Genomic DNA, 18,560 nt, shown 5'->3' on the forward strand with positions numbered 1-18,560 from the left:
CTGGGAATGGTCTCCCGCCCAGCACTGGGGGGCTCTTGGGGCAGTGAGTCTCCTGGGGTCCTCTGGCCGGCAGTGGGAATGTGGGCAAGGGCTGGTGCCCAGGTCTGCGCAGGCTGCGGTGCCTACCCAGCCCTTCCCCTGGGGACGAGGACAACACCAGCCCCCACCTGGCAGCAGGACCTGACCTTCCCTTCCTCCCCCCCACATGCTGGCTGGCCCCTGCCCGCTTCCTTCCCATGAGAGCTGCCACGGGCACCCTGGGCCCAGCCGCCTTCCTCCTCTCAATCTGGTAAGCGATGGGGAGAGGAGAGGTGGGCGGGGCGGAGCAGGAAAGAGATTCAGAGAAGACAGCTATGGAGAGGGACGTGGCCGAGACCTGCGTGCGCCCAGCCTGCTCTCCCTGAGGCTTTGCCATTTCAACCAGGTAATTCCTACTCATCTTTCAGATGTCAGCTGCATTGTTCACAGAGAAGCCCTAGAATAGATCAGGGCTCTGAGCTCTCACAGTGCATGAGCTTCCTCTTCAAATGACCTATCCCTTGCAGTCTCCAGCAGGCAGGGGCTGTCCTGCTGCTGCTGCTATTATATTCCTAGTGCGCAGCCCACAAATGCTCAATAAGTATTTGTTGAATGAACGAATGAGCGGGTTTAGTGTGTGAAACTCGTGGCTCACTTGTGCCTGTAGAGAGGATGCGCTGGGACTTGATGTGTCCTCACTCCCAGTGAACACCCTCCCCGCAGAACCAGCTCGTCTCTGAAGACCGAGGCGGCCCTGAGCCCCGACCACTGAGCACACAGCCCAGTAGCTCAGTGGTGGGGTGGGGGGCTCCTCTCTAGGCCAGGCACCCAGCAGAACCACAGAGTGGCCAGTTTGCCTTCTGGCCCATTGTTCCCTTTTGGTCCTCAGCCCCTCGGGTGACCTGGACCCTCATCTCTTCTTTCATATCTTCTCAGGCCTCTACCCCCCACACCCCTGCTCTCCTATTTCCGCATCAGCCCGTCCAGCCCCGTCTGCCTTTCCTGGCTGCAGGGCTTGGTGTGGCGTTGCCTTCTCTGAGCTCCTCTTTAGGGGGTGTGTGCCCTTCTCTGGACGGTGAATTCTGCCCTGCTCCGGACAATTCTGCCCTGCCTCAACTGTAGCCTTCAACTGCCATCAGAATGTTCCACCCCCAAAATTCTTAGCGGTTGGTGCCCTGGCTCTGAGTCCAGCCTTCCCCTTCTGAGTGGGTTTAGCCTTTAGCACCCGGTGACCACACAGCAGTACATGGCACTTCGATCTTCTAACCTAACTCTTAGCCAAGTTTTCAAGACTGTCATGGCCACACACGTGACCCCTTTGCCACGGCTTCGCAATTTCACCAGACTCTCCCTGCCTTAGCTGAGCAGACACCTCTTGTGGATGCTTGGGCAGGCCCAGCTGAGGGAAGCTGGGGGCCAGAGAAATTCCTGCTACCTCCTCCTATGCAACTCCTGGCCTCAGGCCTCAGGAGCCTCCTGTTGCAACTGCCCCAAAGCAGCTCCCAATCCAAGGCTGCAAATGCTTCTGCTCCTCCTCTCTCTGGGCTGGGCCCAGGCCTTGAGGGAGGAGGGAAGGCCATGCTGTTGTCTCCAAGAGACAGTGCAAAGGTGTCGCTTCTGGTGGCTTCCCCTGGGGTTGCAAACATGTTTAACTCTAGGAAATATGAACTTGCACCCCCAACAGTGCCTCAGACCTCGCCAGCTCTCTGTCTCTACTGGGAAAATTGGGTCTCCCTCTCTTATTTGAGTGTATCTTTAAAAAGCTCAGATGGGCAGTCAGTACCTGGGAGCTGGAGGCCCATCTAATCAGAGCTGGCCTTGACTCCGCAGCTTCCACTGGCCACACTAGGTATTCCTGGGACAGGGCATAGTTTTTTCTTTTCTCATTCATTCATTTACCCATTCATTATTCGTTATTCACTTAGTAGCTATTGAACATCCGTATGCCAGGCATTAGCTAGGCCCTGGGGATACAGGCAGTGTATCAGAGAGCTCCTGGTCTGGTTGACTGGCTGTGTGAAGGGAGCAGGTTTTGGGGGACACCTGGCTGATATGATATGTGTGAGGTAAGGGTGCCAGCTGAGCCCAGGAAAGGAAGCCAAGATGCTATGAGAACCTGAAGACCAGGTTCAGGATTTTAGCCTTTGTCCCAGAAGCCTTGGGGAGCCTTTGAAGGGTTTTAAGGAGAGGAGATATATGCTCAGATTTGGGGTTTTTTTGTTTTGTTTTGTTTTTTAAGAGATGACACTAACTCCTGTCTGGAGCACAAGTTAGAAGAAAGCAAGAGTGTAGGTTGGTCCGAAGGCTCACAGAGTAATGGAGAGCTCTGGGGAAGAAATATTTGAAATGTAACTCTGGTTGAGAAAAACTGAAGGGCCGTGGGGGTCAGGGATATGCTCACTGGGAAGGCAGACACTGGAGGGGATGATCGCTAAGTTTATTAATAGTTTGGGCGCACGTTGGGTTGTGGTGACAAGAGGGGATATTTAGGTATGGAGTCCACCGGAGCAATCCGACCTGTAGATAAAACTCGGTGAATCATTTGCTTCTATATAGTTCCTCCATAAGCATGGGTGAGCTTGCCAGGGAGAAAGACTAGAAAAAAGTGGGTGCCTTAGTCCTTGGGGGGAGTAGAGGAGGGTGGAGCTCCACAGAAGGCTGAGAAGGAATGGCCATAGAAGTAGGAGGGACACCAGAAGAGTGTGTTGTCATGATAGCCTTGAGAAAGTATCTTTGCCTCTCTCCACAGTGCTTTGCCCTTGGGAGATGGTTTCATCCCGAGCACGTGGCCTCCATCCTGAACGTGAGCTGCAGGGAGAGGAGGAGGGAGGACCACTATCGATGTCCTCTGGGAAGGGCACAGGGCGGGGGGCCAGCAAAGAGCTGGTGGCAGTGAGAGGAGCGTCTGAGGGTCAGGGGCAGGCCTGGAGAAGCCCGGGGAGTTCGAGGCTGTGGCAGCATTCTCTGTCTGCAGGACTGCGGGGCTGTGGGTCAGGGACATCCTAAATGTAGGGCACAAGGGAGCCCAGGGGACAGGAGATGGCAGGGCTCTTTGGAGATGTTGTGGGGACTGAGAAGCCTGATTTGAAAGAGGAAAGAGGGGGAGGAGAATGTGTGAAATTCAAGAGGGATGGCAGCGAGGGGGAAAGGCAGGGGTGGTCAGAGGGAGGGCAGGGCCAGCTGGGACAGCTTGTCTCCAGGATGCACTGGTGTGCATGGCCCATTGAGTCTTGAGATTGGAAGACACTCTTTGTTTTCCCGGCATAGTCATGTTTCTTAGAGAAGCAAAAAGCACAAAGAGTTTTCTCTGTAAAAGGTAAGAGAAAAGTCAGAGGGGCAGTGAGGATGGAATAAGGGAGACGAGTGAAGGCCCAGCGCAGGAACAGGTGAGGGCTGCGGCGCTGCCGTTCCAAAGGCAGGAGGGCCCTGGAGAAACTCAGAAACTCTCCCACCTAGTCTTTTTAGAGCTGCTCAAAGCATCCCACGGGTCCAGAGAAAAGGGGCTGTGGAGACACAGGCTGAGAGAAGCTGGGAAGTGTCAGTGGGGGCGGAGAGTGCAGATGACCTCATTGGATAGGGGCAGCCGGTCAGACCCCCATCCCCCACCCCCGGGGGCCAGCACGCTGCAACCCAGGGCAGGCAGACCCCCTCTAAGCACTGGATCTGGTCACCCCAGACCATCCCCAGCTGGGTCCCTCGTGGCAAAGCCCCACCACCCAGAGGCAGGGCAGCAGTCCCGCACAGGGGCAGGCTCAAGCCATGGCCACATGAGGAGGCAGGGGTAGGACGAGGTGGGGGTCCTGGCAGAGGGCAATCACACTCTCAGACTCCCTTTGGAGTATGGCTTCCTCAAGCCCTCCAAGGCAAGATATGTGTTGGGACAAAGACATGGGTTTTCCGGGGGAAACAGCAGGCTGATCCTTGGCCCCAGAGGAGGCCAAAATTGAAGGAACAATTTTGGAGAAGTTCCCCCAAGGATGGCAGCACGGTGCCTCCAGCCCTCAATGTCTCCATGTATCAAATGCAGACAATAGAGTCGTCCCTGCCTCACAGAGCTGTTGTGAAGGTTCCATGAGTTAATTTGTGTATAGAATAGTTAGATCAGCCAGACACATCACAAATGCTTCTGGTTTCACCAGGCACTGCCCATTTACATGACATGCTTGGACTTTGTAGGTACAAACCACATCTCCCAGGTGACCCCGTGCTGCTCAGAAAGTACACATTTCAAGTTAAAGCTTGAACAATAATGATGATGAGGTTCAGTTTTAGGATTACATAGTAGGACAGTTTGGAGAAATTGTTTTCTAAGAACGCTTATTACAGTGGAAGGGATACAGAATGAGGGGTTGTAAGACCACAGCTGTTATCGTCATCAGTGTTAGGGGCTGGGAATTCAATGGCCAACAGATAGAGATGGGGCCTGCATGAATGGAGATGATGATTCTGTTGGAGAGATGGACAAAAAAAAAAAAAGAGTTACAAAATGATTACAAATTATGATTAATGCTATGAAGGAGACAAAACAATAGGATAACAGGATAGGGTTTCGTACTTTAGGTCATGGAAATCTTATCTGATGAGGGAATGTGAGCTGAGTGTTGGCCACCCAAAAGCAGGGGTGGAGGTGTTCGGGAGGTACGGAGGCCATTCTGGGTAGAAAATGGTTTCCTTTCTCCATAAGGTGATATTAGGCTCTGTGAATGTTGGTTTCTACATTTGTAAAATGAGGATCATCTTACCTACCTACCTCTGTGACCACACAGAGTTGGTGTGAGGGCAAAATGAAATGACATGGAAGGATTTTGTTAACCATAGATGGATGGGTAAACCAAAAGTCCTAATGAGAACTTCCCAATGAGGGAAGAACTCACTGATAGTTTTCTCTCATTTTTTTTCTATCCTTTAAATTTGGATATAAAGGATCCAAATTTGGCTCATGTGCATAATGTGTCTGTAACAGAGTGGTTGACGTTCATGTTGAGAAGAAATGACCTTAGAGTTGAGAATAGCAGTGCAAGGAGATGAGGGTGTGGAAGGGATACAAAGATGATTCTCTGGGCAGGAGGCAGCTGAGCTGAGTCTTGGAAGAGGAGGAGGAGGTTGCTAGTTCTTGTAAAGCTGAAAAGCGAAGAAGATTTTAGTGTGGGCAGTTGGCCTACATTTAAGTCTTCAGTAGACATCACTCTTTCTCTAACTGCCCTCGGGGAAGGTCATATTTGATGTTACTTATCTTCACCAATCCCCCTTTGAGTTTCAGAGCTAGAAAGGCAGACATGCTTTTCGCTGGGTGCTCAGAAATGGAACTTTCAACCAGCAGGTCATCCGCAAATGTCTGATGAACTGAGGGGGACACTCCAAAGATGGGAGGCATCCAGGGGAAGCACGGCTAGGCAATCCCTCTGCCTTGGCTGTTTGATGTGACAATCATGGACTGTGCCAAGCTGCTGATTACATCACAGGGAAACTGCAAACCCTGGTGACCACCTGGCCGTGCCCACAGCTTCCGAATTGGGTTCTCTGGTTGAGCGCTCTTGTACTGGTGATTCTGAGAAAGTTTAGGGAGAAAGAAACATCACCCATTGGTGAAGAAGTTGCCCAGAGCTGGATCTAGCAAGGTCACTTTCTGATAAAGACATTTCTCAGCTACACTTTCATCTCAAAAGACTGAAGCACTGAAGAGGCTCTCAGGCAGCCTTCAGTGACAGGGTGAGAGAAGGACCCCTCTTGAAGGGAAGGAGGAGGGAAGAAAGGGGATCTATTTCATCCGGCAGGGGAACATGGGAAGGAGAAGGGCTCGATCTTGAGATGCTGTGGGGTTTATGTTTCCTGTGGCCTGCTCGGGGCTATTTTCCTGCTGAATCTGAGCCCCACGTTGGAGGGCATTTTGAACTGGGTCCAGGGAAAGCACTTTCTCAAGCTAAGTGAGCCTTTGACTTTTGAAACTGTAAAATTAGTTCTTGTGAATGCCCCACGTGTAGGTGACGAGGAGAAGGAAAAGGAAGGCTCTTGGGTAAGGAAAGTGTAGAATAGGCAAGAGAAATGAATGGTCCTGGATGGGAAAGAGACAAGAGAAGCTGAGGGGCCTCTGAGGGTTGATTCCTAAGGTCATGGGGAAGGAAGACACTATTCAGTGTTAACTGAAATGACTGACACTGGCAATGGCAGACACGAGGACGTTCAGGTATGACTTGGCTCCACCTGGCACAGAGGTGGGCTTGTCAGGGAGCAGGCGCAGGGATGGCGGTGGGCCCAGACACAAGGGGCTGTCTTCTGTTTTTCACATCTGTCTTTTTCCACTAACAGCCTCAGATCATGACGAGGCTCTGGACTCAGCGGGAAGTGCCACTCATGGAGAGCGGTGATGCAGAGACCCCTCTCATCCAGTGGAAGAAAGACCCCACGTTGTGAAGTGGTCAGTTCTACCCAAACAGACCGATGCATTTCACACAATTTCCGAACAAAGTTGCAGTGGGATTTTTTTTTTTTTTTGAGCTTAGAATTGGTATTTCTACTATGTATTTGGAAGAATTTATTTTTGAAGAACAAATGAAACTAGTTCAGAGAAAAAGAACAAGAAATAAAATAAGAGAGCAAAAGCTTGCGCTGTTGGATTTTAAAGCATATTTCGAATCTGAAATCATCTAAACAGCATGAAGCCAGTGGCCAAATAGATGAATGACAAAGAACAGAAAACCCAAATATAGGTTTGTTTTTGTCTTTCATGCTTTTAGAAGAGTGGGTGTTTCTATTTAGAACTTTAAATAACACAGATGCATTGCTATTCAGAGCAAAGCGAAGTAAGTGTTGTCATTAGCTGCCACCATGGTGCAAAGGCCGGAGTGAGGGTGTGGCCAGCAGGGGGACATGGCTCTTCCTGCCCACACATTCCCCATTGTTTCATGTCCCACCATCTGTGTCCAGCTGCTTAGAAAGCTTCCTTTTTGTATTTAATGCTTTTTATAGCTGAACCCTGAGGTCTGACAGAAGTTTACACATGCTTACTAGTTGGTGTTCTTGATTTTCTTTAAAGGTATGAAGAAAAAGGCAAGAGTGGATCTGTGAAGCGCCTCAACTTCAGCGGAGCTGGGAGAGCAAATGCAGCCCCTGCAACTGCACCCCTAGCTGATGCGAATGGTCTTCCTGTTTGCTGAGATTCTTCCTCTCTCTCCTTTCCCGCCACCAATATGGCCACCCTGTAGGCGACAGATGTAAGCTTCCATCCATCTTTGAATGTATCGAGGAAGTGATTTTTACCTAATAAAGGTGGCATTCCAAGTCAATGTCAATCATGCGGTAATTGTTACGGAAATTACTTAGTCACTTCTTTCCCCCCAGTGCATGCTTGGGAGCAGCCCAGGCACTGTTTTGGGTGCAAAAATATCAGCTTGTGATAAAAACAATAAAGTCTTTGTGTTCCCATGAAACAAGTAGGTCCCAGGGAAGAAGAAACACAGCAAGCAATGAACTAACCAGTACACAAATTAACAGGTGACTGGAAAAATGAAGAAAAATCAATCCAGCCAGGAAGATAGACACCGATGTCTGTGGGTGGCAGTCCAGGAAGATTTCCTGGATAAGGTGGTCTTTGGTCAGAGGTTGAAGAAGTGTGGGCCATGCCATGGGGGGGGTATCTGGAAAAGAAAGTTCTGGGAAGTTGGTATAGAAAATGCAGAGGAACACTTGGTAGATAGACTCCTTGAAGTGGATCACTTTTTAGTACCCCCCCTTCTCTGCACAGCGAGACTTTTGTTAGTAATTATGTAAACAGCAATCCTATTCTTGATTTATTCTTCAGTTTTACAACAATTTGAAGCTATAATTTCAATTTTAAAGGTAATATTCAACTTTAGTAACATATTGTATAATGAACTTAGTAAATATATTTTCCCTTAAAAAACATAGCTATAGCTGAAATAATCATACTATGATCATTTTTAGATTTTAAACACTAATAATTCTCAGTGGTTAGATAGAATAACAGGATTGAAGTGTCTTAGTCAGCTTGGGCTGCTATAAACAAAAGTACCATATACTGGGTGGCTTAAACAACAGAAATTTATTTCGTATAGTTCTGGAGGCTGGGCAGTATGAGATGAAGGTGTTGATCTACTTGGTTCCTGGTGAGAGCCCTCGTCTGGTTTGCAGGTGGATGCCTTCTTGCTGTGTTCTCACAGGGAGGAGGGAGAGATCATTTTTCACTTGTCTCTCATAAGGGCACTAATCCTATTCATGAGGGATCTATGATCATGACCTATTTACCTTCCAAAGGGCTCTGATTATCGTCACATTGGGGATTAGGGCTTTTCCAAAGAAATTTTTTTGGTGGAAACATTCAGTCCATAACATTTCTTTCTCGACTTTCCAAAATTCACGTTCTTCTCACATGCAAAACATATGCATTTCATCCCATTCTAGCATCAACTCTAGTGTCTAAAGTCCAAAATCTCCTCTCAATGTTATCTAAACCAGATATAAGTGAGACTTGAGGTAAGATTCATCCTGAGGCAAAATTTCCACTCTATCTATGAGCCTGTAAAACCAGAAAAATTGTGTGTTTCCAAAACACAATGGTGGCTCACAAATAAGATAGACCACTCCCATTCCAAAAGAGAGGAATAGGAAAGAAGGAAAGGGTGATGGGTCCCAGGCAAGCCTCAAACCTAGCAAGGCAGGCTGCAAGAGACCTTAAGTTTTGATAATAATTTTATTTGGCTCTGTGTTCTTCTGGATTCACTGGAGTGGCAAGGGGGGGGGGCTCAGAGGGGCGCTACGCATGTCATGGCTCTCTGGGGGGGGTCCCATCCACACTGTGGCTCTGCCGGGTGGGAGTCACACCTTGAGACTTTGCTGGGCAGGAGGTCATGCCCTCATGGCTTCTGCCCACAAGGCTCTGGGTAGCTTGCCCTCACTCCTCGGGTCAGAGGCAGTCTGGCCTGTAGGGACCAATGCCATGGCCCGGATGGTTTATTTGAATCCTGTTTGGGGATACTTTTTTCTTGAAGAATAGTACAAGTACCTAGCCAAATAGCTTTATGGTCCTGTATAATCTGGGGAGACAGTCTGACAGGCTTTATTCCACCCTGTCTCTGTCCCTTTTGGTTCAGACTGGCAGTGTACCTTCTGGGGTGGCTGACTAGGTCCATGGTTCATGCCTACACTAATCTCCTTATCAAATGGTTGGTATGCCACACCCTTGGTCTTATGAACATGCTCTCTCACTTTTTACAGGGTGAACAAGCTGAGAACTTTCCAAATCTTTAACTTCTGGTTCCTTTTTGTTAAACAGTTCCTTCTTCAGTTTATTTATTTCTCTGTTCTTGCCTTTTCCTATAAGCAGTTAGGAGGAACCAACCTGCTCCTTTAACACTTTGCTTAGAAATCTTCTCAAATACCTAACTTTATTTGCTTGCAAGTTCTACTTTCCAAAACACTCTAGAACGAAAACACAATTCAGCCAAGTCTTTCTCACTTTATAACAAGGGTGGCTTCTTATTCATTGTCCAGTAACATGTGCCTCATTTCCAGCTGGGACCCCATCAGGATGGTCTTTACTGTCATTGTTTCTACAACATTCTGTATATGATTATATATTCTCAGAAAAGATGGAAGCTTCCTCTACAGCTCTCCTCTTTTGTTTCTGAGCCCTCACCAGAATTGCCTTTAGTGGTCCCTTCATGGCAAATTGGCTCTTTCTAGCATGCACCTCAAAACTCTTCCAAACTCCACCCATTACACCATTTCAAAGCTGCTTCCGCAATTTTAGGTGTTTGTTACAGCACACCCCACTTCTCAGCATCAACTTCTATCTTAGTCAGCTAGGGCTTCTGTAACAAAAATGCCATACACTGGGTGGCTTAAACAACAAATATTTATTTCTTGCAGTCTGGAAGCTAGGAGGCCCAAGATCAAGGTACTAGTAGATTCAGTGTCTGGTGAGAATCTATTTCCTGAATCACAGGTAGCCGCCTTCTCCCTGTATCCTCATGTGGTAGAGAGAAACATCCCTCTCATGTCTCTTCTTGCAAAGGCACTAATCTCATCCATAGAGTTCAACCCTCATGACTTAATTAACTCCTAAAGGTCCTACCTCCTAATACCATCTCACTGGGGATTAGGGATCCAACATATACATTGGGGGGAAACACACATCTTCAGTTCATAGCATGAAACAATGCAAATTCCAATTCTTTGACTTTACAATCATTGTGCTATCATTGTTTACTTTGAGTCTACAGTTTAAACTCAGTTAAATGCAGGGATGAGTAGTGCTATAAGGATTGGAGACACAAACCATACCCAAAGCAAGTGCAAATGATTCTGAACCACTGTGAGCTGTGTAGAAGAGTGTGTTTACATGGACCTAATATTTGTGTGTGTGTGTGTGTGTGTGTGCTCGCACACATGCACACACCCTCCCCCTGCCCCCAGCTCCCAGAAACATGCTTAGGCTCAGCATTTCCCAACATATAGAGTGTTAGGTTTTCCTTGATAATCTCTATAGCTGAAGTTAGGTTAAGTCAGGCAGCTCCAGCTGACTTCCTAGTTTGTAGCAACTTTGATGCTGCTATAAGCTGTTCCTTCAGACTTGTATATCTATTTCTGGGATTAGGTGAATGAAAAACTGCAGTCTTAATCATACATTGCCACGTGAGTTTTCTGTATTTTTGCCCCTCCTGTGGAATTTTATTGCTAGGGAGTCTATTTCCATGTCACATCCTCCAGTCACCCAGCCACCCTGAGCTCTGGCTTACTGAGAGTTTTAGTCCTCCAATGAAAGTAGCAAGGTGAGCAGGGGTAATGGGGTAGGGTACCACTGTGGCCACTTCAAGAGTGCCAACTATGCAGCAGAGAGAGGCGGCTGTCAAGAGTCCAGTGCTATGTTTGGATGGACCCTGACTCTATATAATCAGGGGACATGGCAGGGGCTGAGGGATAAAGCCTATTCCTGCTTTTTTCTTAATTTTTATTTTTTAAAGAAGGCAAAGCAACTTCATGTCATATGGTTAGAAAGTATAGCAGCTCTGGTTGTTTCCACCAGTTAAAACCTTTTAAGTTGGAAGAAATTCTTAGATGTCACTCAATTTGCCAACCGATTGCTTGTCAGTCATAGTATGTGTCTATGTTTTCGACTTTACCTGTTTTATAATTCAGTAGAAAAACAGGAGAGTATGCCTTTATTGTTCTAATTAGAGGCACTGGCATCCTAATAAAATCGTTTTCTCCATCCACGGCTTGTATTTGTGTTTCTGCGGGGGAGAAGCTGGAAGGGAGTGAGTGTAAGAGGGACTTGATAATTGTCTCCTTATCGCTTTGCAGTTGATAGGATGGTGCCCAGGAATGTTACCAACAACTGGCTCCCTGGAGGCAGTGTGACTCCAACCCAACGACCCAGTCCCTTTATGGCACGGCCTTCCCCTGGGGTATGACTGATGTTGGTGACCCTAAGGATGACATCTGTACCTTGAGACTGCTCTGACTGCTCTATTTCTAAAGCGTCTGCTGTTGCCTTTCAAATGAGGGCTCATAGCTACGGGGTCTGTCTACTTAAAAGTTAACCTGTGCGATTTGGGATAAGCAAACCAGGCCGACAGAACTTACCTCGACCTCTAGGTGGACCCTCGAGTCACCCGGCATGTGTGCGCCCCGGGGGAAGCCGCCTCCACTCCCGTGGTCTCTGACCGCAGGGTGTGAAGAAAACCCAGGCTATTTAAAAAATGTGTTTGCTTCAGAAAAATATGTTTGTAAATGTTTTGAAAACATCATGACAAGAGGAGACTTTGGCGGTCAACAGAGGCGACCCTGTTCCAGGGCCTGACACAGAGCTGCAGTGTGAGCTGAGCCTCAACCAAGACCACTGCCCCGCCCCCTCTCTGCAGGTCTCGGCAAAGCAGGCTCCCCTGGTGCTCTTTGATCTTTACTCACAGCCTCCCATCCACTGGGCGGCAGGAAAAATACCAGGTTGGGTTTTGCGTTGTGCAGTTTTTTAAAATCCCAATTAAACTTCACCTGGAGCTGTCCATGGAAGGGAACGGGGCGCCGCCAACACAGCTGGGAAAAGATTCCTCTGCTCTGTTGTTAACGTCCCTTTACTCACTTTCTCTTAACGTCCCTTTACTCACTTTCTCCCAGCACCAAGGAGTCTAGAAATGATCAGGGAAGCGAAAGGAAGTTTGGAGACCAGATGTGTCTTCCGTATTTCCACTCAAGTCTTCAAATCTGAATGGAGACAGATGGATGACGTGGCGTAGAGCAAACCACCACAGTTAAGATTCCAAAGGAGACGGCGGCACTCACAGCCGCTCCTTTAAACGCCCACCTGTTTGTCCTTCTCTTTCAACTTCTTGCTAATGCTCACTGTGTCTGGTAGCCCAGATGAAGATCAAAAGGAAAATTAAAGTATTTGGGATCAGAACAAGGAATCTCAGACGGGAAAGGACGAGAGAGAAATCAGCTCATCCAATATCCTCACTCCCAAACCTGCAGGGGACTGCAAAGATAGTTGTCAGACTTAAACGCTTGGAATTGAATTGAGGAGATGGGAATACTCCCTGAGAAGTTGTCACAGACTAGCCCTTTTTCTTGTTTACGGCCCCTAACCCTGCCACCTGGAAGGTCCACAAGTTCTCAATTTGAGAATTTAGTTTCAGTGATTACGCTTCCATAGATGTCTACCAGAAGCAAAACTACTTCCAGCTGGAAGAATTTATCTTCATTCTCAAAGAATTAAAGTTCCAAATAAAAATGAGCAACTCACGGTAAAAAAAAAAAAAAAAAAAAAAAAAAAAATCAGAAAACACACCAGATAACAAGGTACCTTGAGTTAAAGCCAGCAGACACAGAGAAACATCACAGCCTTAGAGACTTTAGCTATTGAAATTTTCAGATGCAAAAAAATCTGTTAATTTTCAAAATGTAAAAGAACAACCTGAAACTGAGTGAAGAGCAAGAAATAGTGAATAGAGCCATATAAACCAGAATAGAGCCATATAAACCAGAAATTAAATTGAATAGAGCCATATAAACCAGAAATTAAAAATAATTGACATATTTAAAGCTCAATGGTGATGTGATTTATTTCTACTTCCGGTCAAAATTGAGTGACAGGGATCAGATTTTTATTACTTTTTTCTTAACTAGAAAATCAGGCGGCATACATAAAATAGTTTTTAGACATAAAAATGGAACAATAGACAGACAAGGACGGTGATGCATGAGCAAGAGTCGTAAACAAAGTGAGCCCTATGATCGCACCAACTTGCACCCTGCAGGCTCACTTGAGGCTATACAACCCAGGGAGGAGGCACTCCAACCAAGGCGAGTGCCCTTACTGAGTTGAGGAGACAGAGATCAGACATCGAGGAGGCCAAATGGCTAGAATACAGCAGATCCTCAAATAACGTCATTTCATTGATGAGGGAAAAAAAAAAAAAAAACGGATTCCCAGTTGGGGCCATGGTCGTAGTGTGAGTGAGTGTGGGTATGCATGTGAGTGCACGCTGTGACGGAATGGTGTCCTCCCCAGGGTTGGGGCTCACCCTGCACCATGAGCTGCCGGAATAGCCTCAGGCCACGAAGACCTTGAACTGGAATAATTATCTTACTTGTTTTTTATTAATCTTTCTTAAATGTATATATAGCTCACACTTGTTTCAATATTTCACACTGGAAGTGTTTTGGGTCCTTATTTAGAAGTTTGGGTATGATTTTGTAACCATAAATATACCATAGAAACTTATTTCTTGTTATATCAATTAGCCTATGGTAAAATTGGTTCATCAGACGTTGTTTTGCTTAGAGCTGGAGTTTCCAAGAACCTATCAATAATGTTAAGTGAGGACTTGTATGGACGACAGAGAACCAGGGAAGAAGAAGAGACTATAGAAAGAGCTCTGGAGATCTGCAGAGGAGTCTCCATGAATGTTTGGCTAGGTGTTGGTTCATGTATGGTTGAAAAATAAACCGCCCAATAGCCAGGGAACAACTGGCAAAACTACTGTAAAGGAGACAGCAGAATAATTCCAAGGGCTCAACAAGGGATTGGGATAATTTGCTTCCACAAGAGTGGAAAGCCCTTATAATACATGACACATCCAATAGGATCCTGAAAAGGTATCACCTTAATAATGGTTCTAAATTAGCTCTAAAGGCCAGTCTGAACCTTCTCTAACAAAGCCTAAAAGTAAGCCTGAAAAGGATCCAGCTGAATAAAATCACACACTATTTAAAGAAAAACAAAATTGAGCACCCAACGATTTAAATTTTATAATGTCTGACATTCAATCAAAAATTTCCAGGCATATAAGCAGCAGGAAAATATGGACCATAATCCAAACAAAAATCATAGAATGGGAATACATCCCAAAATGACAGAGATGGTAGAAATAGCAAACAAGGACATGAAAAATAGATGTACTCTCTATTCCACATGTTCAAGAATGTAGAAGAAAACACATGAGATATTCAGGAGAAAGATGGATGATATAAGAAAGACATTCCTTTAAAAGCAAAGAATCTTTTCGATCTTTACATTGTTCATAGAAATCTTTCTCGAGTGTGTTTTGTAAATTCCTTTCTTCTTAAATAGAATATAACATAATTTAATATTTTCTTGATAACATGAAGTCATTACAATAGGCAACAATGTCTTGTGCTGAAAACATGATTCCTTTCAAGTCACTAAAGTTTTAGGGTCTTTGCCCTTCCAGGTTGCTGTGAGTTTTCAGTCTGTTGTTATATAGCCTTTTTTTTTTTGGCTCTTTCTCTGATATAGTAGACTATTAGATAATGTATAGCAGCTCTTTTGTCTCTTTATAGTTTATTGAATTTTGTGTGTTTTGATTGGGATCATGTGTAAACTAAGAGTAAATAGATTGTGAAAGAGGGCCTAATCTTCTCATTCAAAAATAAAGGAATTGTATTAGATTTTCTCTCAGATCTTTTTCCTCACCTCTAAAATTTCCTCACCTCTAAAATGGAATGATAATAAGACTCACCACTTCACAGAATTGTTAGGAAGGTTAGACAAGCTAGTACATGTGAAAAATTTAGAACACTTTGAGATCTAAAATCCTATTAATTTGGAATCTAGAGACAAGGATCTTTCTAGGATAGCCTATGAAAACTTTCCTAATCTATAATGCTGCTGAACTTCAGCACCACTTATAGAATAAAACTGAATTATCAGTCCCTTATATTTCTTCTAGGGAATATGAGCCTCAGGTTATAATTTGCCGCTCTGTGGGACGTTTCTGCATCACATGGACAGCAAAACCCCAAATTCTGCCTTCCAGTGGAGGGTGGAAATCCTGAATTGTGCTGAGCCCACACTGGACAGGAACATGGTGGCTTTGCAGCAGGCCAGCCAGGGGGAGATGTGTACTGAGATCATATACATAATTATTAACTTCTTTGAATCCTATTTTTCTCTATCATCCCATCTGTGCTGAGCAGACGGCTAGGCTCTGGGGTATGAGACTTAGGTTGGGCCTGCAAGGTGTTCCCAGTCTATTAGGGAGACAGATAGTTAAAAAAAAAAATTATAGTGTGTAACTATAACAAGAAACATGGTCAAGGAGAGGAGCACAGAGGAGACTGAATTTGACTCCATCTGCCAGCTGGAGGAGGTGGCAGTTATGCTGTGTTTTGATACATTAACAGAAGTTAGATGGTCTAGCAAGGGTGGAATAAAATTAAGAACTATTTAATGCTCGGGAGGTAAAATTGACAGGGCTTGGTGACGGCTGAATGTGTTAGTGAGGAAAGGAGATTGCCAGGCAAGTCCAGGTTTCCAGATCGGGTTTTTGAGAGAGTGAGGAGCGAGGACTACCCCATGGCAGCCTGCGAATTCCCAGCTGACCCACGGGAAGGGCCGGGCACCGCAGGGCTCTGGGCCTCCTGCCTGATTCGCGTTCCCGGTGCTCAAGGTCTCCTTCTGGCGCAGTCGGTACTCCATCGGTGGGGCTGTCAGTGTTTCTTCAAACTCCTCCTCCCTGGGCATGCCACTGCTCACAGGTCCCTCTGGCTATGACTCCTAGCCTTCCCAGAGCTAACAGAGCTGTCTGCCCGGGCAGGAGGGAATCCTTCGTTGAGACCAGAAGGCTGGCTCACATTAGCAGGTGCTGCAGGCAGGTGGGTGAGGGCCGGGCCCGCTGGCCCTGACACCGGCTCTGAAAGGTGGGGAGGTCCGGGCAGCGAGAGGGAAACTCAATCACAGTGCAGGGGGGACAGGAGGCTTTTAGTCAAAGTGCCAGTCACCAGGGGCCGCCGATACCATCGCACCAGGTCTGGTTACACCTCCCTGCCTCCCCAGAGCGCTAAGGAGAAGCCAGCGGTGGAGACAGGAGAAGGGGATGAGGGCAGATCCCAAGTGGGTGGGAAGGGGCGGCTGGGAGGAGAGGGAGGAGGTGAGAGGGAGAGTGAGAAGTGGGGGGGCAGCATGATTTCAGCGAAAGCTCTTACCCTCTAGCCGAAAAGCATTTTGTAGTTTTGCCCCAAATCATCCCCTTATCCTTAGAGAGGGAGATCACTTTCTTCTAGGGAAATTGGCAGCGCCTGAGAAAAGAGCAATCTCTTTTGAGAACAGAAAGTTCTGTTTCTCCCATCACAGAAGATCATACCAGTTTTTATGACACACAGACCTTCTTGCCTGCTCCAACTGTTGCTGCCATTTGGTTTACAGGTGCTAGAAAATGCATGAGACCTTCTCTTTCCTCCAATCAGCAACTGGTCACTGAGGGCATATTGTAGCCAAGCTCTGGGCTCTGGAAACTGCCCCCTCAAGGAGTGCACCCCCCAGCTAGACAGAGGAGCTTCAGGCCATGCAAAGTCAATGGTAAGTCGCTGCCTTGCATCTAGAGCTAGGAGCATTCTGCCTTGTGTTCACCTGGTCATCCTATGTGGCTAGTGTTTTGCTAATGAATTGAAAACAAGGCATTGAGCCACACATGTGGCTAGTTATTATCACTTTCTTATATGGCCACAGAGAGTATGCCAAACCCTGTTTCCGACCCTTCTCCCATTGGTTGCAAAGGAGATGGGGCCAAGCAATTCTGCATGTATCAGTTTAATTCTCCCATTATTACTGTCCATCTAGAGCAAAATGCCTGTTACTGGCCACAGTGTCATCCTTACCAAAAGAACAGGTCTTTTTTTTTTTTTTTCCTTAAGTGTTTTCTCTAGGCCTGGCATTATCTCATTGATGCTCATAATAATCTCACCAGATAGGTATTTTTCTCATCCTCCCATTTTACTGATGAGGAAACTGACATCTAGAGAGGTTAAATCACAGGCATCCCTGAGGAGTGAGACAACCTAAACTTTCTGACTTGACTCCCAAGCCTCTTGACATAACTGAAAGGTGCCATCTAGTTAGTATCTGGTGTCTCTCACCACTCCTGACAACTCACGACTATCTTTTCTTTATTCTCTCACCTTACTGAAGAAGCTCTGCTGTCCACTAGCGCTGGGGGCAGAATTGTGTAAGAGGAAGGTCTGCACCTGACCAAGGTAAGCTTCAGGCAGGGAGCTGAACCCAGGGCAGCAATCGGGGAAAAACTCAGTGCTATAGGAATATGGACGAGGGAATGCAGAGTGCCAGGAAAGTGGGGCGGGGTGGCTCCCAGGAACCTTCCAGAGAGAAGGCACAGCATGGCCAAAGCCACAGAGGCAGGGAAGGGGGGTTCTGCCCAGTGGGGTCTGGGCCAGGCTGCATGGAGTCAAATCAAGAAGGGCTCCTGGCACTTGCCAGGGGTCGAGTTTTGACTTTTACAAGAGCTGGGGTAGGATGGCAGGAGTTTCTAGATCAGATCAGTGATGAAGAAATATGTTTCTCAGTTTATCTTACCACATACGCCCTTTCATTTCCAGACACGTCTGTGAGAAGTCCTTATCTCCAACCGTAATCTGGTTCCAGGTGATTTTACCCCCGCTCGGTCTTTAAGTCGGCTGTTTCCTCTGAGCACAGAAGGAAATCCCCGCGCAGGGGATGCTCCGCCCAAGGACAAGGACCTGGATGAACATCGGGCTGACTGTAGCCTCTGGGTCTGGTGAGGCACAGATGTTTTCTGAAGATTCTGGATGTACCTTGCCACACCTGGACTATGCTTCATTTTCCTTGCAGGGGAAAAGAACTTTTCTTTTTCCGTCACCATTTTAAAAATCTTTCTATGCATTTAGAAAACCTAGTTCAGACATACGAAGAACTTTGGGATGAAATCTCAATGCCGGGCCTGGAGGTTTGGCCACGTGGTTTCTACCAGACAAACCATTATAATTACACATCAGAATCATTCACAGGGCCTTGGAAATTCTCTTCTCTGTATGTCCCATTAAGTTTGGGAGGCACCAAAGCCCTGATGACAATGGGAAATGATAAAACATCATATGGAATTTTAACATCATATGGATAAAACATCACATGGAAGCTATTTCGAGTACATTTTATCATCCCCCAGCTTGCCTTCCCAGCCCTCCCAACCTCATGGGCACGGGGTCAGTCTAACCATGACAGCACTGACATGTGGGGTGTTGTCCTGTGTGTC

General features: G+C 46.6%; 1 long non-coding RNA gene across 1 annotated transcript; it reads left to right on the forward strand.

Moving 5' to 3' along the window:
- Positions 1–1,180: 1,180 nt before the first annotated feature.
- Positions 1,181–7,301, forward strand: LOC105862345 (uncharacterized). The gene is made up of 4 exons (XR_012920008.1): positions 1,181–1,223; positions 5,339–5,727; positions 6,325–6,725; positions 7,052–7,301. It is a non-coding gene; the product is annotated as an uncharacterized LOC105862345 (long non-coding RNA).
- Positions 7,302–18,560: the final 11,259 nt, after the last annotated feature.

This window comes from Microcebus murinus, chromosome 7, assembly GCF_040939455.1.
Source record: "Microcebus murinus isolate Inina chromosome 7, M.murinus_Inina_mat1.0, whole genome shotgun sequence".
In the NCBI taxonomy this organism is placed as follows: domain Eukaryota; kingdom Metazoa; phylum Chordata; class Mammalia; order Primates; family Cheirogaleidae; genus Microcebus; species Microcebus murinus.